This window comes from Vicia villosa, linkage group LG1, assembly GCF_029867415.1.
Source record: "Vicia villosa cultivar HV-30 ecotype Madison, WI linkage group LG1, Vvil1.0, whole genome shotgun sequence".
Lineage (NCBI taxonomy): Eukaryota > Viridiplantae > Streptophyta > Magnoliopsida > Fabales > Fabaceae > Vicia > Vicia villosa.
In genome coordinates, this window is record NC_081180.1 from 19,283,197 (window position 1) to 19,306,142 (window position 22,946).

The window sequence follows — 22,946 nt, forward strand, 5'->3', positions numbered from 1 at the left end:
GAATTATTTAATCAGGAATCGGGAAAATAGTTGATTCCTCGAGTTGTTTTATCGTTCGGAATTATTTGGACGGTATACCTTTAGTATATTGATTAATTGCTATATAGTTGTGATAACTTGCCATTTGTTTACAGGGAAATGATGAAAATTGTTGGTTGCCTTTGGTGTAACCTAGTATATTGTATTTGTTTGGGGGAATCCTATTGCAGGAGGATTGGTATACTTCATCGTATACAGATATGTATCAAGAGGTTCGAATAACTTCATTGTATATGAATAACGGATAAGTGAGGAAAACTAGGATTGTTAGGTTATGTAGCTTAACAAAGAAACCTAGGATGAGACATTATATGGGACATACGCGTTGGAATCTTATGAGGAAAGGCTAACAGGCCTAGTGGTTTGCGGAAGCGATCACCATTGTTGATGTATTAATCGGAACCGTTGTATTTCTTTATTTCTTTATTTTTCCTTTGAATGCTAACAGGCATTCTTCGTGCAGAGAGGCACTGTGCAGAGAGGCACATAATCTTGGCAGGTTTAATTCCCGCTTTTGTGTACGAATGGAACCTACGGGTAGAGACTTGTGATGGTGTACGGGCCATGTGAAGTGACGATTCATGAGGAAAGGCTCATGAGTCCGAATCCATTTCGTATGTCAAGATTTTCCAAAGGATCCATGACTCGTGCCACCTCCTAGACGTAGAAGGGGACGGGAATATGGGGATGCCTTGGTATTGGTTTCCGATTAGTAATCTTGTGTTTGAGTTGCTGAACTCTAAGTATGTTTCCATATAATGTTAGTGTGTGAACTCAAGGTCTAGTTCCTTATCTTGATTTGAGAGTGATAGGCTAGAACCTTGTAAAGCCGAGAGGATCCATAGGATAGGGAACTCACTGAGATTTTGTATCTCACCCCATTATATATTGATTTCAGGTACTACAGGTTCCGCGAAGGGTAAGGAGAAAGCAGTTTGATTCCTTATTCCTTATGTTTCTTTTGGATATGGCGAAGCTTCCGTTGTGGAGTTCTTTTGAGATCATTGTTTGATCTAGTTCTTAGTATTTATTTTGAACATCTTGTATGTATTATGCCATTGTGTAGAACTTTTGTATTAGGGCATTAATATGTATAATGTGTTGACTAGGAACTTATTGGTATTTCAGTACCAAATACTTGGATTCATGTATATTTATATGATTTGATGCATGTAATTATATATGGGTGTTACAGCCATTGTTTGATTTTGAAAAACACATTTTAAGTTAATTATATTTTAATTTATCTGAATGTTAAAAATTTCATAAAAAGTGAAAAGAAATAGAAATAATAAATATTTTTAAGGAAAATATAAAAAATATATTTTTTAAGGAAAATCAATTATTATGATTTTGAATCAAAATTTCAATTTATAGATATGATTTATGATATTCTATTTTATTATATTTGATTATGAGATTGTTTGATTCATAAATATAATTCATATTCAATTTTGATGAAAGATTAAAAATAAGAATTTTGCAATCATATTTGAAATATTATATCTATAGAAATTACGATAAACCGTTTCATTTGACAAAATAGAAAATATGATGAGTGAATATGTGCAGGCAATTGTACATTTTAGGTCCTCATTTTTTAAATTATTCAACTGATTATGAATAAAGCTGACATTTTTTTCTTCTCTTTTTTCTTCCCTTTTTTCTTAATCTGATTTAATTTCTTTCTTTATCATGTCCTATGAATTTATTTACCTCATGTTCAAAATGGATAATTTTCATATATGTTCATGAGTTTTTATCAGATTCACATAAAGCTTAAGGGTCCGTTTGGTTGGGAGTAGATGGAGGAGAAGGAATGGAATATTTATAAATGTGTGTTTGGTTCATTTTTTATAAGGGGATGAGAGGGGAGGGGAGGGGAGCGAAATTCCTCCTAGACTCGATTTTTGCTCTCCTCCAAATTGGAGGGATTCGGAGGGGAGGGAACATTTATTAATCATAATTTTATTATTTTTCCTATTTTAACCTCAATTATTTTTTTAATTCTAAGATTGTCCTTATTGAGTTATTAAAGACTATATTTTTTTCTCTGTGTTATTTCACATTTATTTTTTTTCTATTGTGCGGTTGTTATTTGTCCGTTGTTGCTCTCAGATGAATTTTTTTCCTTTTTATTTTGTTGAATTTTTCTTTTTTATATTATGTTATTTTTTTTATAATAATAATATACTTATATCAGTTCTTATTTATAATATATAATTGTAATAAAACTTTTCTTATTATACTATTAATAATAATAATAGTAATAATATGCAAATATAATATATTTATGTTATAAATAAAGATTTTAACTTTAATATTATTTGTTCAATTTTTTTAAAATTCTAACATTATGTTATCTATTTTTAATTATAGAAATTATTTTATTGGGTTAGATGAATCATAAGATCAGACAATGGTTTGATCCGCGTTGAAGATATACAGTTCAACTAATGTGCGATGTTGTTTACTGTTATATTATGGTTTATGAATGCACAGGTTTTTATTTGGTGAAATTTACTCAATACTATTGTTTTTTAGAATTTTTTTACTAAGTACAAATAATAATATTTATAAAGATAAAAAGGTAAATTGATTTTAAAATTCCTCCCCTCCCCTTGTGAACCAAACATCCTTGTTGTTAAAAATTCATTCCCTCCCCTTCTTTGAACCAAACATATATTTATTTAAATTTCTCCCCTCCCTTCCCCTCCATTTCCCTCCCCTCTATTAAATTCCCTCATCTCTCCACCGTTGAACCAAACGGACCCTTAATTATATGCATGATCAGGGACGGATCTATTAATGTCATTAAGGGGACAAGTGCCTCACTAGCTTTTCATTAATTCCCAAAGAATAATAAATACGGTATAATTGTTAATTCACTAAAACTCTAATGTAAATGTTCTTCTACCTATATCAGTTTTTAATTTTTAAAACAAACCAACGTTACAAAATTGTACTCTATTTTATCTCTAACGTTATAAGTAAATTAATTGTTATGATATTTTTTAAAGTAGTACAATTGTATATAAGATTTCTTATTTATGTTACTTTATTATATTGGATATGCATACTATAATTTGTTTATATTTTATATATATCGTTTAATGTCACTTTATTTTATATTTTATATATCTCGTTTAATGTCACTTTATTATATTGTATATATACTATAATTTTTTTATATTTTATATATTATGTTATAATTTTGTTTTGTTTAGTTCATTAAGTACATTAAAATCTTTAAAATTTTATAAAATTTTTAAAATTAAATAATATTTAATGGTATCATCTTATTTTAAACTTATGTATATGTATTATATTATTTAAATTTATGTAAATATATATTATTAAAATATATTTTTATATAATTTTAAAATTTTGCATAAAAGATTATCATCGTAATGCAAGAAAAATCAAATATTAAATTAATTTAATTTGTTTTTCTCAAAGAATTGTTAAAAAAAAAGATGTGTTAAATTTATCTTTATGTCCTCATATTATAAAATTTCTGGGTCCGTCCCTGTGTATGATTATGATTTTTTGTCACTAAAGATTAACATGTTTAATTAAATACAAAAAATCATTGAATTTTATATGAATTATTGTCTCTTTTTCCAACATAGGTTATTAGAGGTTATCTAATGAGTATTTTGATACTAACAATATTTTTTTTAGGTTATATCTTGATAGCGATATGGAAGAGGTAGAATTTTACAATGGTGATGATGTTGACACGGATGAAGATAAAGAAGATATAGAGCTCAATAACGACAATGATGTTCCTATTGATAGCAACACTAAAGGCATAAACTTCAATAATGTTAATGGTGTTTATAGTCATCAAGTGGAAGAGACATCCAATGATTACAAATATATTAGTGATGTGACAGATGACGATATTAAAGGTATGGAATTCAACACAGAGAAAGAAGTTATATATTTTTATAAAATGCTTGCTGTAATACGGTGAACTGACTTTTTTATCGATCGGAATGTCGCGGTTAATCAAGAGTCGCCACCGACTTTTATTTTATCCAAACAAATTCAGAAAGGCTAAAAGAAACAGAAAAAAACCTTTTAAAGAAATCTAAGTTCGGGGGGTAATTTATGCAAAGGGAAGGTGTAAGGCACCCTTTGCATCCATGGTTTTCCATGGGCTCTTAATTGCTTTGCTTGCTCGTTTTCAGAAAATGTAGATGAAAGAGGAAAAAATGGACTTTAGCTCGTAAAATGAGCGTAGCCAGTTTTTTGAAGAATTTTGAGAAAGAATATAGAAAATAGAGCATGGCAAGGCAATTAAGGGCAATTATCTTAAACTCAGATGATAGGTCTCTTTTTAGCCTTTCAGAATGAAAGGGTCAGTCCTTGCCATAAGAGGGCAGGAAGCCTTTCGTTTGGAGGTAGAAGGGTCATCGAATTATCATTCGCTCAAAGACTGACCCATGCCATAGAGAGGCAGGTAGTCTAAGGGGAAGGATCAGAATAGCCTTTCGTAGGCAACCAGAAGATACCTCAGCCTTATTCGTGGGCAACTTTCGAGGGTCGAGGTCATGTTAGTGTATCGAAGGCAGCATCATTTTTAGGGTCTCATGACCTTTTATCGAGGCAACATGGCTAAGGTATCCTCATATTCGAGGGACTGGCTATTCTGCAAAAACACAAGGCAACAAGGCAACAGGCAACAAGGCAACAGAGAGGGTTACCCAAAAGCGTGCGTGTGTGCGCCAATCACGTGACTATATTCAATTATATTATCTTGTAAATTAGTGAGGCTAATTCAATTTAATGGTTGTCACTCCCTATTTTACTAACCACGCAGATAATATAAGACACGCAGATAATATAAGGCAAGAAACAGTAATATGGGGGAGGGGAAAATGAAACCAGCGGATCCCTTAATAGGGTTTGGCATAAGTAATAATAAAAGATAAAAATATCAGGGTTAGGGTTTAGGGTTACCAATACTCGTAGCTTTGGCAGTCGACAAACCCTGAAAATTAGAAAAGAAAGAAATAAACAAAAGGGGGTGAGTGCATTATCGGTTCAGAGTCAAACACAGTTAACCCAAAAAAACAAAAAGAAACTTAGCTTTGCATTTGATCTGATAGGGTTGGCAGTCGGAGGAAACCTCGGAAATAAACCTGAAAAGGGCAAAGGCAGAAACAAAAGAGTGAACGTATGCACAGTTCAAGAAATATAAGGGCAAACCCTAAAATCAAAATGAAAACAAAATAAAATAGGGTACTTAGCTTTGAGTCTTGACCGGGCGCGTAGTTGGAAGTCATTTGACAATTACCCGACTATTAAGCTTTGACGATTGGCTAACCCCGAATTAATTAAAAGTGCAAAGTATAAATGTCCATGTCCATGAAATGCGAGAGTCTCAATATCGAGTGGTACCTCGCAATCAAAACAAAATATTAGCACGGATATATAAAATGAGGATGAAAAATCATAACATATGCACAATTATTAGTAAAAACAAAACAATTAAATAAAGAATTCTAGAATAACCATGTTACGTTCTATAAAAAAATATTAAAACAAATATTATTTTTTTGGCATTTTTTATAACAAAAACATAAATAAAATAAAAAAAGCAAAGAAAATATATTTTTTTTCTTTTTATTTCACGTTAAGTTTTCTATAACTTTAATTAGGAACCTGATGCACCGATAATAGCTATTGTATTAGTTATGCAAAACAAACATAAAAACAATAGAAATCTAATCTACCTTAGTAATGTGTGGTCTCCATGTTAACACCACAGCGATTAGTAAACAGAGAGAGAAAAGAAATAAAATCTGTACACTCACCTCAAACTCAAAGCACCATTTTTAATTTGTTTCTTCTCAAACTCAAAGCAATCAATCAATAAGAAACTGAAGACTCAAAATAACAACGAGTATACGTGCTAAGATCAACAAAAATCCACGAAAGAAAAGTTACCGGGAGCGGAAGAAAAAAACCATGATGGTTGCGCGTACGGCAGTGCTCTATATGGATTTGTTTTTCTCGTCGGTGGAATCACGATTGGGCATGGTTCCGTATCTGGTGCGGTGGTGTTTGACCGGCGGTTGCAGTGGATCTGAGATCGGTGGATGCGGCGTTCTGTCGGAGGATGGCTGAGCGGTTGTGTGATCGAGAAGACGATGACCGTTGTTGATTTCATAGTGGATCCGCGGCGGCCGTGAAGCGGTGGTGCGAAGCGGAGCAGATCGGAGATGTCACGCGTGGTGGCGGCGGATCGATATTGGATCTGTAACACTGGTGTTTTCCATTTTGATTTATTCCTTGCACCTGTCCCAAATTTTCTGTTACCTGCCATAAACACAACAGAAAAGAGCAATTGTTGTTATTGAAATAAAAAAATGGGTTCTGTTTATCGTTGTTGTGTTGATGATGACGATGATGCTTCTGTTTGTTCTCCCGAACTGCTGTGCTCATTGTGATTTTGTGTTGTAAAGAGGTGAAGATCGGTGTTGACGGTGTAGGCTAATGCTATATGAAAATATTTTATGATGATGATGATAATTGGTGAATAGTTACTGGTTTTTGAGAGGTAAAAACACTACAGGCTGTGGAGTGACCGTGTAGTTTGTATGAGGATGGGGAAAATTTTTTAGTCTCTTTAAATCAGGGTTTTTGTTAGTAATTTATAAGAAAAAACTAGGCTTAAAAGGAAAATGGGCTTAGATTAATTTGAGCCCAATGGACCTCATCTTTATTTGAACCTTAAAAACAAAATGAAATAGAACAAATGCAAATAATAATATAGTAAAATAATTTACTAATTTTAATTAAAATTCAACTTAAATCTAAATTGAATTAAAATTAGAATTGTAAATCACAAAAGGATTAGTAAATCGAAAATATTGTTAAATCGTAAAAACGAACAAAGTGCGGAAAGATGAACATGTAATGCATATTTTTTTATTTTTTTTTAATTAATGCAAAATTAAGTTAATGTCCTAACGTCAATATGCGAATGATATGCAAAACCTACGCTAAAAAACAAAAAATCTCGAGGGCAAATTTTGGGGTATGACAGCTGCCCCTGTTCAATCTTCTTAAACCTGAAGATGTAGAGTGGTTTGTATGTCAGTCGGTATCTGAAGGTGGAAGATGATTGAACACTAGAATACCAAGAAATTTGCCCTAGCTGAAGTAGGGACCTTTGTCGGAGATGGGCTTGAAGATACCATCCAGGTGTTTGGAGAAGATGTGTGATGGAGATGGACTTGAAGATGTCATCCGACTTGATATACTTGAGAGTCAGAATGTGTCGTACGTTAGACTGTTTCTGAGGAATAGACTTAGGTTGAGTCGTACGTTAGACTGGGTCTAGTTTGCATCAGCAGATGTTTGGAAAACCGTGCGTTAGGCTTGAAGGATATGTCGTACGTTAGATCAGATCCAATTTGCATCCGTAGATGTCTGGAAAAACCGTGCGTTAGGTCGAAGAATAAGTCGTGCGTTAGACTAATCTCAATTGCATCCTCAGATGTCTGGAAAAACCGTGCGCTAGGTCGAGGAATGAGTCGTGCGTTAGACTAATCCGATTTGCATCCGTAGATGTCTGGAAAAACCGTGCGTTAGGTCGAAGAATAAGTCGTGCGTTAGACTAATCTCAATTGCATCCTCAGATGTCTGGAAAAACCGTGCGTTAGGTCGAAGAATAAGTCGTGCGTTAGACTAATCTTAATTGCATCCTCAGATGTCTGGAAAACCGTGCGCTAGGTCGAGGAATGAGTCGTGCGTTAGACTAATCCGATTTGCATCCGTAGATGTCTGGAGGGCCGTGCGTTAGGCTTTGCTTTGAATAAGATTCGAACCTTTGTAATGTACCTGTCAGATAATATTCACTTGGTAACAATGTCAGTTTTATGCACTGTGTATGATGTATGTAATGAATGAGATGGAGTTCTCAAAAATAAATGGGACGCTTTGTATGTTATGTATGAATTATAACCACATGCAATGCATGTGATGTATATGATGTATGGCTTTGATTTATGTTACTCGAAGCATCTTGATTGAGAAGATAAATCTCTATGTCATTGTGAGTTTGATGTTTTGATCTTTTCTTGGAGATGCTCAGCTGGGGATTTATGATTTCTGCTTGGGGATGAGTAGTAATTTGATGTACCCTGATTGGGGATTAGAGATATTAATGAACCATGTTTGGAGAAGAGAAGAAGGTCGGGGAACTGACGGTGTCGAAGATGTGAACTCTGTTGAGGAGCTATGTCTTTTGTTGGGCAAGAACATTTGAAGGTATCTTCTTAATGATTACTCTGTGGGGGATATGATCCTGTGTAGCCGGCTTTGTGGAAAGGCATGAATGCTTTGATTATTGCCCCCAATGATTTATATTGATTAGGACACACCACTGAGTATTGATCAAGATGTCAAACTGAACTTGCATAGATTTGCCCCTGCTAGCAGGGACTTTTGGAAAGATTTGCCTCGTGAGGACTTGATGAGATGTGCACTATGGGTGTCATGCCCCTCGTAATCATAGGCCCAAGACAATGTCCTATGTTGGTTGAGAAGTAGCTCCATATCTACTTGGCTGCATGCCCCTGATTGTTTTGGCATCCTTGAGATATTCTTGAAATCTTGTCTTGATTGCCCCAGATTGACCGGGGGAATAGTTTGAAATCCGCTTGGGATATATGCCTTTGACTTTTTGGCATTCAAGAGATTCTTCGTTTCTTGACTTGATTGCCCCATATTGATTGGGCAAACCATGTCATGCCCCTTGTATACGTAAGAGACATTGCTTCTTGGAGTAATATTGTCTGTCGGGATAACTTTCAGTCATTAGTTGTACCCTGCGCAAGTTCTTTCTGATGCTAACATTTGAAATTATGTAGCAGAATATGTTTAATAATGAATTCATGAGATGCAATGCATACGTTTGTCTTGAGTTTTTGAAAACCATTAGCATGAGATGTAAAAGCGTGATGTTTGTAAAAACATGATATTTGTAAAAACATGAGGTTTGTATCAACTTAGCATTTGTGATAAACCTTAAGGAGTCGGGATACCTTTTTTATGACAGTATGCTTTCGAACTAACCATGCTTCAGTTAGGACTTTCAAGGGTTGTAACGTGGCTTGGTTCACGGTTTAAGAAACAAAGGATAATGGCTCAAAATTTATTTATACCCATCCCCTTCTTCGTGATGTTCTTCAGTCCTAAACTCAGTTAATTCAACTTATGCATTCGGGTTCCAAGAGACTTTGGGATTTGCGCCTTTGATAATGTTGATGGTTCACAAACAAAGAGAACTTTTTGAGATGGAAGTCACTTCTTCCTTTTGGTAGTCACAACATTGTGTTGTTCAGGAATTTATTGACTTCTCTTCTTTCATCTTTTTGATATCCCTAACTTTTGCCTGAACTATCTCTTTTGAGCTTACAGTCAGCGGGACGCCTTGATTTTTGCCTAAGTCTTCTTTTTGATTTTTGACTTAGCAGGCTTTTCTTTGTATATATGTTTTTTCCATTTTTCTTTTTTGAAAGATATTGACTGCCTTGTTTGATGATTGATGAACCGTCATTATCTTTTGATTGACATCTCCAACACTTCTTTGATGTGTGCGGATGAACGCTTGTGATTGAAACCTTTGTTGAAAGGTGTACTGAATGATTCTCTTAAAATAGAATGCACAACCAAATTAACTGAGAACTACCTTGCCCCGGGTTATGATCAAGGGTTTTAATTAGCACAAGAAAGAAACTTCTACTTCTTAGGCTCAAAGGGGTTGACGAGGGATTAACATCCTTATATCTCCACTATTTAGGAATCGAAACAATGCCTGTACATCGTCAACATAGTCTGTTTAAAAGCATATTGTATGAGGTTGCGGTATCGTTTTCGTCATCCTCCCTTAAAAGGCATACAGCTTTAGCAGGAGTCGAGTATCACAAAACATATGCAAAGTAAAGATGCAGTTTAAATGAGTGATAGCGAAATAATTTATTCAAGACAAACATATGCAATGCACTGATGATGATTATTAAAACAGATAATGTCTATCATGAGTCAAATGTTTAAACAAACAGAAAAGAAAATTGCAAATGAAAGTAGATCTAATGATCCAAAAGTCCGTCCGTCTAGACGTCAATTAGTCTTGTTGTGATTAGGCATATGAGCGGTGATCACCACAGGAGTTTCAAGAGGGTTGAATTTGATTTCTCTGTCATTGATCAGATCTTGAATCTTATTCTTCAATGTCCAGCAATTGTTTGTGTAATGTCCAGGAATGTTGGGATGGTACGCGCACCTCGCATTGAGTTTATAGCCAGAGGTGTTAGAATTCTCAGGAGCATCCCTCAGAGTAATCAATCTGATCTTCAACAGATGTTGTAATGTTTGAGCCGATGACATATTAATTTTGGTGAATTGACTCTTAGGTGCATCTGGCTTGCGTCGTTGTTGTGGAACTGGTGTAGAGATTCAGAGTATCCGTGGTTCGAGCTTCCGGAGTGTGTATCTGATAAGGATGTTTCAGAATGTCCGGGGTTCGAGCTTCCAGAATGTATATCTGATTGGAATGTTTCAGAAGTCTGGGGGTCAAGCTTCCAGAATGTTCATCTGATTGGAACTTTCAGAATGTCCAGGGTTCGAGCTTCCGGAATGTATATCTGATTGGAATGTTTCAGAAGTCTGGGGGTCAAGCTTCCAGAATGTTCATCTGATTTGAACTTTCAGAAGTCTGGGGGTCAAGCTTCCAGAATGTTCATCTGATTAGGATTGTTTCAGAAGTCTGGGGGTCAAGCTTCCAGAATGTTCATCTGATTGGGATTATTTCAGAAGTCTGGGGGTCAAGCTTCCAGAATGTTCATCTGATTGGAACTTTCAGAAGTCTGGGGGTCACGCTTCCAGAATGTTCATCTAATTAGGATTGTTTCAGAAGTCTGGGGGTCAAGCTTCCAGAATGTTCATCTGATTGGAACTTTCAGAAGTCTGGGGGTCAAGCTTCCAGAATGTTCATCTGATTAGGATTGTTTCAGAAGTCTGGGGGTCAAGCTTCCAGAATGTTCATCTAATTGGAACTTTCAGAAGTCTGGGGGTCAAGCTTCCAGAATGTTCATCTGATTAGGATTGATTTGTTGATGATATTTTTCTGACCAGTTGGTCGACTTTGGTTGCATCTTTGTCTGAAGGATTCTGAATTTTGTCTTTGAACGTCTTCCTTTGAGAATCAAGCTCACCATATCGAGTGGGTCATCGCCTCTTGATTCGGGATACTTCTGAATTTGAAAGTACACGGCTAGAGGAAAATAAATCCTCTTGCCCCTTGATAGGTACTGAGTCTCTAAATTGGAAGGTATGTGGCCAGAGGAAAGTAAATTCTCTTGCCCCTTGATAGGAATTTTGTCTTTGATAAGAGCACCTGAAATTGCGCGCCCTAAATTCCTAAGATCCTTGAAAGGGTTAGTTAAATCATGTTATGCTTATGATGTCATGATGTCATGAATGTTATGCGGATGCAATCCATTAGACTTAGTGTGAGATAGTAAGGGCAAAAAGGTCCTTCAACAAAACCTGCAAGGAAACAAAGGTTAGTATGTTATAAGAATTCACCTCATTAGGCACATGATGGAATAGTGAGGGTAAACAAGTCTTTTAACAAAACCTGTAAGAAAACAAAGGTTAGTAGAAAACGCAAACAAGTCACACAAGTGCCCTTAGGTTTAGAGGCTTGCATGAAGTTCGTAGGTAAGTACCCTCCCCACTGAAGTTTAGTTGGTTCAACCTGTCCTATATAAAGATCGGGTTCTAAGGAGCTCATATCATTGACCTTTCTCAAAGGCGCTTATCTCAGTTCGGCAATCGAATCGCCAACCGAAAAGGTCCTGAAAGTCCAGTCCATATGAGTGTAGCTTCGAGTATCAACCAACTTCAGTCGGAACCAAAGCCAGCCATCTCGCTACTTTCTAATAGGCTAAAGTCAAGTCCGACTAAGGTTCTAAGGGCAAATTAGTGCTTAATGACACCACGCGGCAGCCAAGCATTTCCTCAGGTCGGGTCCCAAGGAACACCAGGACAAACCAATGTGTCACACTAACGATGGCCATCAGATCAACCACATCAGTATACGCTGTGCAGTCTCCTTGATCTCATGCCATATACTTAAGGTACTCAGATCCGGGTTAGGATCTTTCACACAGCAAAATACCCAAAACAGCCCTGCAAAATTAAAGCAAACAAAGCAAACAATAGAAAACATTTAAGGTGAATCCTAAACTTTTAAGGTAACCCCTATTTTATCGAAATTTTAATCCCCAGCAGAGTCGCCAGTTCTGTAATACGGTGAACTGACTTTTTTATCGATCGGAATGTCGCGGTTAAGCAAGAGTCGCCACCGACTTTTATTTTATCCAAACAAATTCAGAAAGGCTTAAAGAAACAGAAAAAAACCTTTTAAAGAAATCTAAGTTCGGGGGGTAATTTATGCAAAGGGAAGGTGTAAGGCACCCTTTGCATCCATGGTTTTCCATGGGCTCTTAATTGCTTTGCTTGCTCGTTTTCAGAAAATGTAGATGAAAGAGGAAAAAATGGACTTTAGCTCGTAAAATGAGCGTAGCCAGTTTTTTGAAGAATTTTGAGAAAGAATATAGAAAATAGAGCATGGCAAGGCAATTAAGGGCAATTATCTTAAACTCAGATGATAGGTCTCTTTTTAGCCTTTCAGAATGAAAGGGTCAGTCCTTGCCATAAGAGGGCAGGAAGCCTTTCGTTTGGAGGTAGAAGGGTCATCGAATTATCATTCGCTCAAAGACTGACCCATGCCATAGAGAGGCAGGTAGTCTAAGGGGAAGGATCAGAATAGCCTTTCGTAGGCAACCAGAAGATACCTCAGCCTTATTCGTGGGCAACTTTCGAGGGTCGAGGTCATGTTAGTGTATCGAAGGCAGCATCATTTTTAGGGTCTCATGACCTTTTATCGAGGCAACATGGCTAAGGTATCCTCATATTCGAGGGACTGGCTATTTTGCAAAAACACAAGGCAACAAGGCAACAGGCAACAAGGCAACAGAGAGGGTTACCCAAAAGCGTGCGTGTGTGCGCCAATCACGTGACTATATTCAATTATATTATCTTGTAAATTAGTGAGGCTAATTCAATTTAATGGTTGTCACTCCCTATTTTACTAACCACGCAGATAATATAAGACGCAGATAATATAAGGCAAGAAACAGTAATATGGGGGAGGGGAAAATGAAACCAGCGGATCCCTTAATAGGGTTTGGCATAAGTAATAATAAAAGATAAAAATATCAGGGTTAGGGTTTAGGGTTACCAATACTCGTAGCTTTGACAGTCGACAAACCCTGAAAATTAGAAAAGAAAGAAATAAACAAAAGGGGGTGAGTGCATTATCGGTTCAGAGTCAAACACAGTTAACCCAAAAAAACAAAAAGATAAAGAATTTAAATAAATAAATAAGAAGCAACTTAGCTTTGCATTTGATCTGATAGGGTTGGCAGTCGGAGGAAACCTCGGAAATAAACCTGAAAAGGGCAAAGGCAGAAACAAAAGAGTGAACGTATGCACAGTTCAAGAAATATAAGGGCAAACCCTAAAATCAAAATGAAAACAAAATAAAATAGGGTACTTAGCTTTGAGTCTTGACCGGGCGCGTAGTTGGAAGTCATTTGACAATTACCCGACTATTAAGCTTTGACGATTGGCTAACCCCGAATTAATTAAAAGTGCAAAGTATAAATGTCCATGTCCATGAAATGCGAGAGTCTCAATATCGAGTGGTACCTCGCAATCAAAACAAAATATTAGCACGGATATATAAAATGAGGATGAAAAATCATAACATATGCACAATTATTAGTAAAAACAAAACAATTAAATAAAGAATTCTAGAATAACCATGTTACGTTCTATAAAAAAATATTAAAACAAATATTATTTTTTTGGCATTTTTTATAACAAAAACATAAATAAAATAAAAAAAGCAAAGAAAATATATTTTTTTTCTTTTTATTTCACGTTAAGTTTTCTATAACTTTAATTAGGAACCTGATGCACCGATAATAGCTATTGTATTAGTTATGCAAAACAAACATAAAAACAATAGAAATCTAATCTACCTTAGTAATGTGTGGTCTCCATGTTAACACCACAGCGATTAGTAAACAGAGAGAGAAAAGAAATAAAATCTGTACACTCACCTCAAACTCAAAGCACCATTTTTAATTTGTTTCTTCTCAAACTCAAAGCAATCAATCAATAAGAAACTGAAGACTCAAAATAACAACGAGTATACGTGCTAAGATCAACAAAAATCCACGAAAGAAAAGTTACCGGGAGCGGAAGAAAAAAACCATGATGGTTGCGCGTACGGCAGTGCTCTATATGGATTTGTTTTTCTCGTCGGTGGAATCACGATTGGGCATGGTTCCGTATCTGGTGCGGTGGTGTTTGACCGGCGGTTGCAGTGGATCTGAGATCGGTGGATGCGGCGTTCTGTCGGAGGATGGCTGAGCGGTTGTGTGATCGAGAAGACGATGACCGTTGTTGATTTCATAGTGGATCCGCGGCGGCCGTGAAGCGGTGGTGCGAAGCGGAGCAGATCGGAGATGTCACGCGTGGTGGCGGCGGATCGATATTGGATCTGTAACACTGGTGTTTTCCATTTTGATTTATTCCTTGCACCTGTCCCAAATTTTCTGTTACCTGCCATAAACACAACAGAAAAGAGCAATTGTTGTTATTGAAATAAAAAAATGGGTTCTGTTTATCGTTGTTGTGTTGATGATGACGATGATGCTTCTGTTTGTTCTCCCGAACTGCTGTGCTCATTGTGATTTTGTGTTGTAAAGAGGTGAAGATCGGTGTTGACGGTGTAGGCTAATGCTATATGAAAATATTTTATGATGATGATAATTGGTGAATAGTTACTGGTTTTTGAGAGGTAAAAACACTACAGGCTGTGGAGTGACCGTGTAGTTTGTATGAGGATGGGGAAAATTTTTTAGTCTCTTTAAATTAGGGTTTTTGTTAGTAATTTATAAGAAAAAACTAGGCTTAAAAGGAAAATGGGCTTAGATTAATTTGAGCCCAATGGACCTCATCTTTATTTGAACCTTAAAAACAAAAAGAAATAGAACAAATGCAAATAATAATATAGTAAAATAATTTACTAATTTTAATTAAAATTCAACTTAAATCTAAATTGAATTAAAATTAGAATTGTAAATCACAAAAGGATTAGTAAATCGAAAATATTGTTAAATCGTAAAAACGAACAAAGTGCGGAAAGATGAACATGTAATGCATATTTTTTTATTTTTTTTTAATTAATGCAAAATTAAGTTAATGTCCTAACGTCAATATGCGAATGATATGCAAAACCTACGCTAAAAAACAAAAAATCTCGAGGGCAAATTTTGGGGTATGACACTTGCACATTCCACGGGTTTACTGTAAGGAAGATGAAGTAATATGTGATCGTGATAAAAACATTGTTATGCGTTAATTAGTCTGTAATAAAGAATGTATTAGTGATAAGAAAAATACAAAAATGAGGGTCGGTCAAGACCAACTATTCAAACTGATTGTCGTGCAAAACTTCGAGTAGCCTATGATGTTGTTCGTAAGAATTGAAAAGTTTTTGTTTTCAACCCCTCTCACAACCATGAATTAGCTCCTGCACGTTTTGTTCATTTGATTCCAAATTATCGTAAATTGAGTGAAGCGGATAAACAGGTGGCTAGTGACTTGCATTTCCAGGGTGTTAGAACTTGTCATATCTTGGGTTTTTTATGGGTCAAAAGGGTGCTCACGAAGATCTCGAGTTTACAAAAATAGACCTATATAACTATCCAGACCATCAAGCAAAAGTAAGAATAGAAAATGTACATTTGTTCTCCTTTTAATGTTTAACAAATATAGACTCTTGATTGAATCTAATGGTAATTTTTAGGTGTTCCATGAGTGAGGGGCTTAATTAAACCCTCACTTTAGACTTCACCAAAAAATTAAGTTAAAATAAATTTAAAATATATTTTAATAATAATAAATTTAGTAAAATTTTAAGATATAATTAAGCAATGTAACTTTATATATATATATATATATATATATATATATATATATATATATATATATATATATATATATATATATATATATATATATATATATATATATATATATATATATATATATATATATAGAAAAATAACAGCCACAGATAGTATTTTACAATATTTTATCATAGAAAATAAAAAACAGAAATGAATTAGTCGTGTAATAAATTTTTAATTATATAATTATAATGTCATTATTTAGATATAATGTCATTATTTAAAATAAAATTTGAAGAAATTGAAATAAAATAAAATTTAAAAGATCCCAAGCATGTAGGCTGATGAATAGGATATGAATCTCAAGCATTTGAAATCATTTTTTAGGTTTTTGTTTTACACTATAAAACTTTGAGAAGTGTAATCAACATATATTATTCACCTTTTCTTAATATTATTATTGATTTACAAACATAGTAAATATTGGAATATTAACTTGCAATTACAATTTTTAATAATAACGAATATAAGAAATTAGGGAATATGAAGTTACTAATCAAAATATTGAATATTAACAGGAACACGAAGTTACTGATCAACATATTGAATATTAACGGGAATATGAAGTTATTGATCAAAATTTTGAATATTAGCGGTAACACGAAATTATTGATCAAAATATTGAATATTAACGAAAACATGAAGTTATTGATCAAAATATTAAATATTAACGGAAATATAGAGATTGATTAAAATATTAAATATTAACAGGAACAAGAAGTTAATTATCAAATTATTTCATGCGACAATAACATATATTTCTTCCAATATAAAAAAACAATTGCAAGTTTTACATATATGGAATGGTTTGTTAATTTAACGTAAAAAATTCAATTAATTATTCATTCAGTTATTCCTTTAACTATTCATATAATTTCTATAACCTATTTTTCCATTAATTATGCATTCGAATAATTTTTTTTCCTATTTTTCACAATTGTTTTTTATAATGTATTTGATAGTTTTTCTTAACAATAGTTATTTTTAAATACTTATACAATTATCTTTCAGTCTATTTTTTATATTTTGATATTTTCTAATTTGTTTGAATTTCTATGACAAACTTGTAACACCCCATACATAACTGACTAGTATATTATGCATGAAACATTAAAATTGATATTAAGTACATACAAAAGCCAAAGATACAAGAAGATCCATCTTAAAATACAACATGAAATTGTACTAAGGATTATAAATCATGTGTCTTCAATGGATCTGCACAGCGAAAGATGAGATTTGACAATGTCTTCGAGCTATCACCACTTCTAAGTCTTCAATCCAAACTTGCTATCAATCAGACACTTCTAAACTACACTTGAAAAAGATAAGATGATTGAGGTGAGATTACTAAATCTCAGTGAGTCCTCCTATCCTATGGGTCCACTCGGTTCTATAGGGTACATGCATCACCAAAACCAAATCCACCATTGATCCGGGGTTTATCCTCACATGCAGTACAAGTACGGAGCAAACACATGAATCGTCCACCATAGGAGTCATCATACCACAAGTACACAAACAATGCAAACAAACACGTATGCAAACCCATACCCATGTACGGGGAATCCATGATTAGTAACAACCGGTCTACCTAGGCTGCACCACACACCCTCGATGAGTAACCAAGTGTCTGTCGTCAAAATACTCACACAAGAACATCGCTAGATGAAGCGGACGGATCCTACATGGAAATTAATCCGTCACGAATTACAGCGGTGGCATTGCCTACACGGCGTCACGACCCTGTTATCATCCATACGCAATATGGGTTCCGCAAGTGCGAAAACATCTAATTGACTGCACAAGCCCATCCGGATAGGAGCCTAGTGATGTAGCCTACATGGCACCACTAGAGGTGAGTTATCAAGGTGATATTGCCTAAATGACATCACTACTCCACCATACCAAGAACGCCAAGTGTATTCCGCAAGTGAGACACGCCATAAAGACTCTCACAAGTACACTTGCAATGATAGCTCATGTGTGTTTATCATACCAAGAACGCTGATGTATTCCGCAAGTGAGACACGCCCTATAGACTCTCACAAGTACATCCACAATGGTATCTTTGGAAACAAATCCATCGACAATGGCGCCTTACTATCTAGTAGTTTGGCCTACTTCGATTCTAGCATACCTCACACAATCCATACACAATAATACATACAACCGAACGTTCAACTGGAACGAACGGAGAAATCAAGTCAATGATCCTTCATAGTACATATATATACATTACACCATATGCATAAGACATTAGCCATGATCATACTTGTAAGTTATCCTCGTATCACATATTCTATGTCATATATACATCAACCAACATAGTTATGATAGTCATATACAATGGGTTCATATAATCATAATATCATGGTTATACGCATAAATGATTGTGAAACGATAGTTCGAAGTCGCACTTAGTGTTTAACCCTTCATACAATACTTGGGTAGCCTAAAATAGTCGGGGAGGAGTTTAGTTCCCACTACGGAACAAAACTGCACTCAAGGGAAATAAGTATAAAATTCTGCATAACAGGGCTTGCTTAGCGAGGTCCCAACAAGCTAATATAGGCACAAAACATAAAGTTGCCTTCTCGAAATCTCGCTTAGCGGGCTGAGCTCGCTTAGCGAACTCGCAATTTATGCATAAGGATAATAGAGTCTGCTTAGCGACCTAAGCTCGCTTAGCGAGATAGCAATTTATGCAGAAAATGCAAAAATCACCAGACCTGCTTTGGGGTGCTTCCACCCCTCTAATCCACCTACATACAATAATTAACAACATACATTAACAGTAGGTAACACAGCAACCAACAAATCAACACATAAACATGTTTATCATTAAGGATTCATGGGTTTTCTCACAACCCCTAAACCCCATTTATAAACCCTTGCATGTTAAACCCCAAGTCTCTATCTAAGGACTCACCTTGGTTAAATGGAGGTTAGAGTGAGGTTCATGCTGCCATTGGACTCCCATCTTTATCAAAACTTCACCTTCATCTTCATCAAACCCGTACTCCTCCTTCAACCAAATTCAGCATGAATCATCCATCTTTAAACTTGCTTTTCTCCCTTATTATGAACCTCTCTGACACAAATCAATATATCAAATCGAAGGAGATTTCGTGTAGAATCCAAAAATTTAAGAATTACCTGAATCGGAGCTACGAGCAGAAAGTTATGACATGCTATGTGAAAGGTTGTGTTTAGAGTACGAAAATGGAGTTGAAAATGGAGAATACGACTCTTCCTTCTCGCTATACTCTTTCAATACAAAAATCTGGTTTTGTGTTACCATTTTACCAAACATGTCCTCATGTCCACATGCACTTTGTGTTTAATGGCCAAATTGCCCTTCAACTAAATGATATTTACACTCTTGCCATTTAGTTGGTTTCCAACCAAATCCTTTGATTCTAACCATTCCATTATTTCCTATTAGAAACTCTTAGTATAAATACATTCTTGGTACTTAATAGGTATTAGGTTCCACTTATCCTTTATTCTCATACTTAGGGAAATAAGAATGTTACAAAATTGTTGACAATCCCGCAGTCCACACCAGTACTCGTGCGGACACACGGGTAAACACCAGTACTGTGTGAACGCACGGGTAACTAGTATTGAGAAATACATTTCATTTTTATCTATCTTGCATAATTGTTTTTTTTCTAAATTTGTGTTTAAATATTTTTCTTAACAATCATTGATTTAATTAACTTATATATTTTTCTTTGACTATTTTTTAATTTTTCCTTTTTTTAAATTAAGTTTAATTATTTTCTATTTGTTTTACTTTCAAAACCAAATTGGTGACAATTTCACAGTCCACACAAAAACCTGTGCGGACGCAAAGGTTTCCCACTAGTTTATATAGGGAAATGCTCTTTTCACCTTATACGTGCATACCACACGTTTAAAAATTCGAAAATTCCCTTCATGCATTTGAAGATGCATTTTCGGATGCACTTAAAATCACGTCAATTCTTTATTTTTAGAGTTCCACCTTAGTTTTATAAACAAATAGTCTGGAGATACATGTCTGTATAATATTTGGTTGTTTCCGGAGATGAATCTCCAAATTACCTCATGCATTCATTCATGGGATTTTGTTATTCACGCAACTGATTTAAATAACAAGTTAGTGATTTAAACATCACCTTGCATTATTTTCTTCTTCATGCTAAAGACAGACTCCATTGCAAAATCCTTAAAAAACTTTTTCTCCTTCTCAATAAACTATTTAACACAAAAATACCGTTGTTGTATTTATCACTTCAAAGGGAGCAAAATAAGTTAGAATTGCAGGTAAAGATCATTCATTTCATCCATCACTCCTTGCATTAATCATGTAATTAAGATGAAAACTGAACGTTGAGTCTGAATATGCATCTCAGGACGAAGTTTGGTGTGGTCCAGATGTGCATATTCGAAGGGGCATGTTAGTTTGAATTTTCCCATTATTTTTCTTTTGTTGGTGATATGGTGCACTCGAATATATTTCTCAAAGTTATTATGAGTGTGGATGTTAAATTGATCGAAGTGAAACATGATGTTAAACTGGATGATGTTAATGTTAAATCAGATGAAGAGAATGATAATGTTAAACTGGGTACTCTGGTTGTTGTCGAGGTATATTTTCGTGCACAATTTACAAACAAAGAAGTATTTATTGTTTATGAACATATGCTACGATGAGTTCGTAGGGAGGCCAGAAAATTGGGATTTATCTCTTCTCTTTCTACATCCTCTCCAACTTATCAAAATTCTACAGAAAAATTCTATATGCAAATCATATTCTTTTGACATTAACGTACTCATCAACTTTATCCTCTCAGTTTAGTGTTTGAAATGAAAAAAAATGGAATTTGTGATGTTAATTAGTGTGGATAACATTTACCACACCACGATGAGATCGAATGAAGACATTTGATTAAATTAAATTCTCAGAGCAATAGATTCCGAACTAGAATAGTGAATTTCTACTACACCACCCTTCGTGTTGTGTGGTTAATGTTACTTTACTCTTTTATTTTGTTATGATTAATGGTCTATTGTAATGTTAAATTAAAATTTAAAATAAAAGATAAGAGAGTATTTGTCAATTGGTTGCCTCCATTGAAAGCTTCATAAAGTTGCTTTCTTGTTACCATAGGTGAAGTTTATAGATACGGGGTTTAAAGAATTTTAAGGAACATTTAGAAGGAGCAATAGAATAAATTTGTATTTTTAATGACACACAACTATTGTTATAGAGACAAACTGCTACTATTTGCAGAGAGATAAGCAACGTAAGATTATTGTGTGTGGAAATGTGCACTTGTTCTCATTTATACTTTTAACAATATAGACTCTTGATTAAATCTAATGGTAGTTTTTATGTGCTCCGTGAGGGAGGAACTTAATTAAATCCCCACTATAAACTTCACCTAATTTTTTACAAGTTTTTTCACTAATTTAGATATTTATTTTATTATATTAAGTCTATATTTATACATATGAGTAAGTATCATGTTATGTCTCGTAGTGCAATGAACCTATAATATTAATTTATTAAGGGCTTAATTTTAAAATAGAACAGGGCCTCCAAATTGTTTGGGACGGCTCTCTCTCTCTCTCTCTCTCTCTCTCTATATATATATATATATATATATATATATATATATATATATATATATATATATATATATATATATATATATATATGAAAAAAATGTAAATATTCGACTGGTGAACAAAACATACAAAAAAAATTATTAGATTAAATAAATCAACAATAATATAACAACCAGAACAGAAACATGAAAATAGTGGAGAATAAAAAAGGGAAGAGAAAATTGTATATGAGACATCTATGTGTTGTTGTTTGTGTTCCTGGAAAAAAATTAAAAAATAAAACATGAAGAAATTTGTTCGTGGATATGGTTTTCATGGTAAGTTTTGCAATTTGAAATTTTAATTTAATTTTTGTTCTGAGATAACTTTTGTTGTTGGTTTGTCTGATTTCATGAATGTTTATTTAAATTTTCTTCTTCCAATATTTTTTGATCAAATTCTTTTTGGAATCTCCACCCTAACATGAAAAAACCTGTCATAAAGTGCAATCTCAATGAAAATCTAATGAGATACAAACACTAAAATATAAGATAAATCTCAAATCATTAAAATCTCAAATCTTTAAAACCTCATATTCTTCTCAAATCTAAAATCTCAAATCTCAAATTTATTTTGATAAAAACAACATAAGTTTCTTCTCAAATTAATTTCCTTATTCCCTTTCTTATTTTATCAATTTCTTTCTTTTCTTTTTATTATTATTCTTCGTCCTCCTTGATTTTCTCTTTAAATCTGAAATTAAAAACTCATTAAATTACAAGAATTTTCAAATTTTCTTCAAATCTTTAAAACCCCAGATTCTTCTCAGATTTCAAATCTAAAATCTAAAATCTAAAATTTCAAATTTGTTTGGATAAAAACAACATAAGTTTCTTCTCAAATTAATTTCCTTATTCCCTTTCTTATTTTATTAATTTCTTATTTTTTCTTTTTATTATTATTCTTCTTCCTCCTCGATTTTCTCTTTAAATCTAAAATCAAAAACCCATTAAATTACAAGAATTTCCAGATTTTATTGATTTTCCAGATTTTCATTAAATAAAAACATATATTCTTCTATCCTTCATAAAAAAACACAGTAGTAATTGGAATAAGAAATATCTTCATCATAACCACACTTTATTTATGATTATCAAAATTGAGATTTGAAAAGAG

The 22,946-nt window shown here is 34.1% G+C and overlaps 1 long non-coding RNA gene across 1 annotated transcript; it reads right to left on the reverse strand.

Moving 5' to 3' along the window:
* Positions 1–4,037: 4,037 nt before the first annotated feature.
* On the reverse strand, positions 4,038–15,153 carry LOC131630377 (uncharacterized). Its single transcript, XR_009292316.1, has 2 exons — positions 14,386–15,153; positions 4,038–13,836 (listed from the first exon to the last, which is right to left on the reverse strand). It is a non-coding gene; the product is annotated as an uncharacterized LOC131630377 (long non-coding RNA).
* Between the last annotated feature and the right edge of the window lie 7,793 nt (positions 15,154–22,946).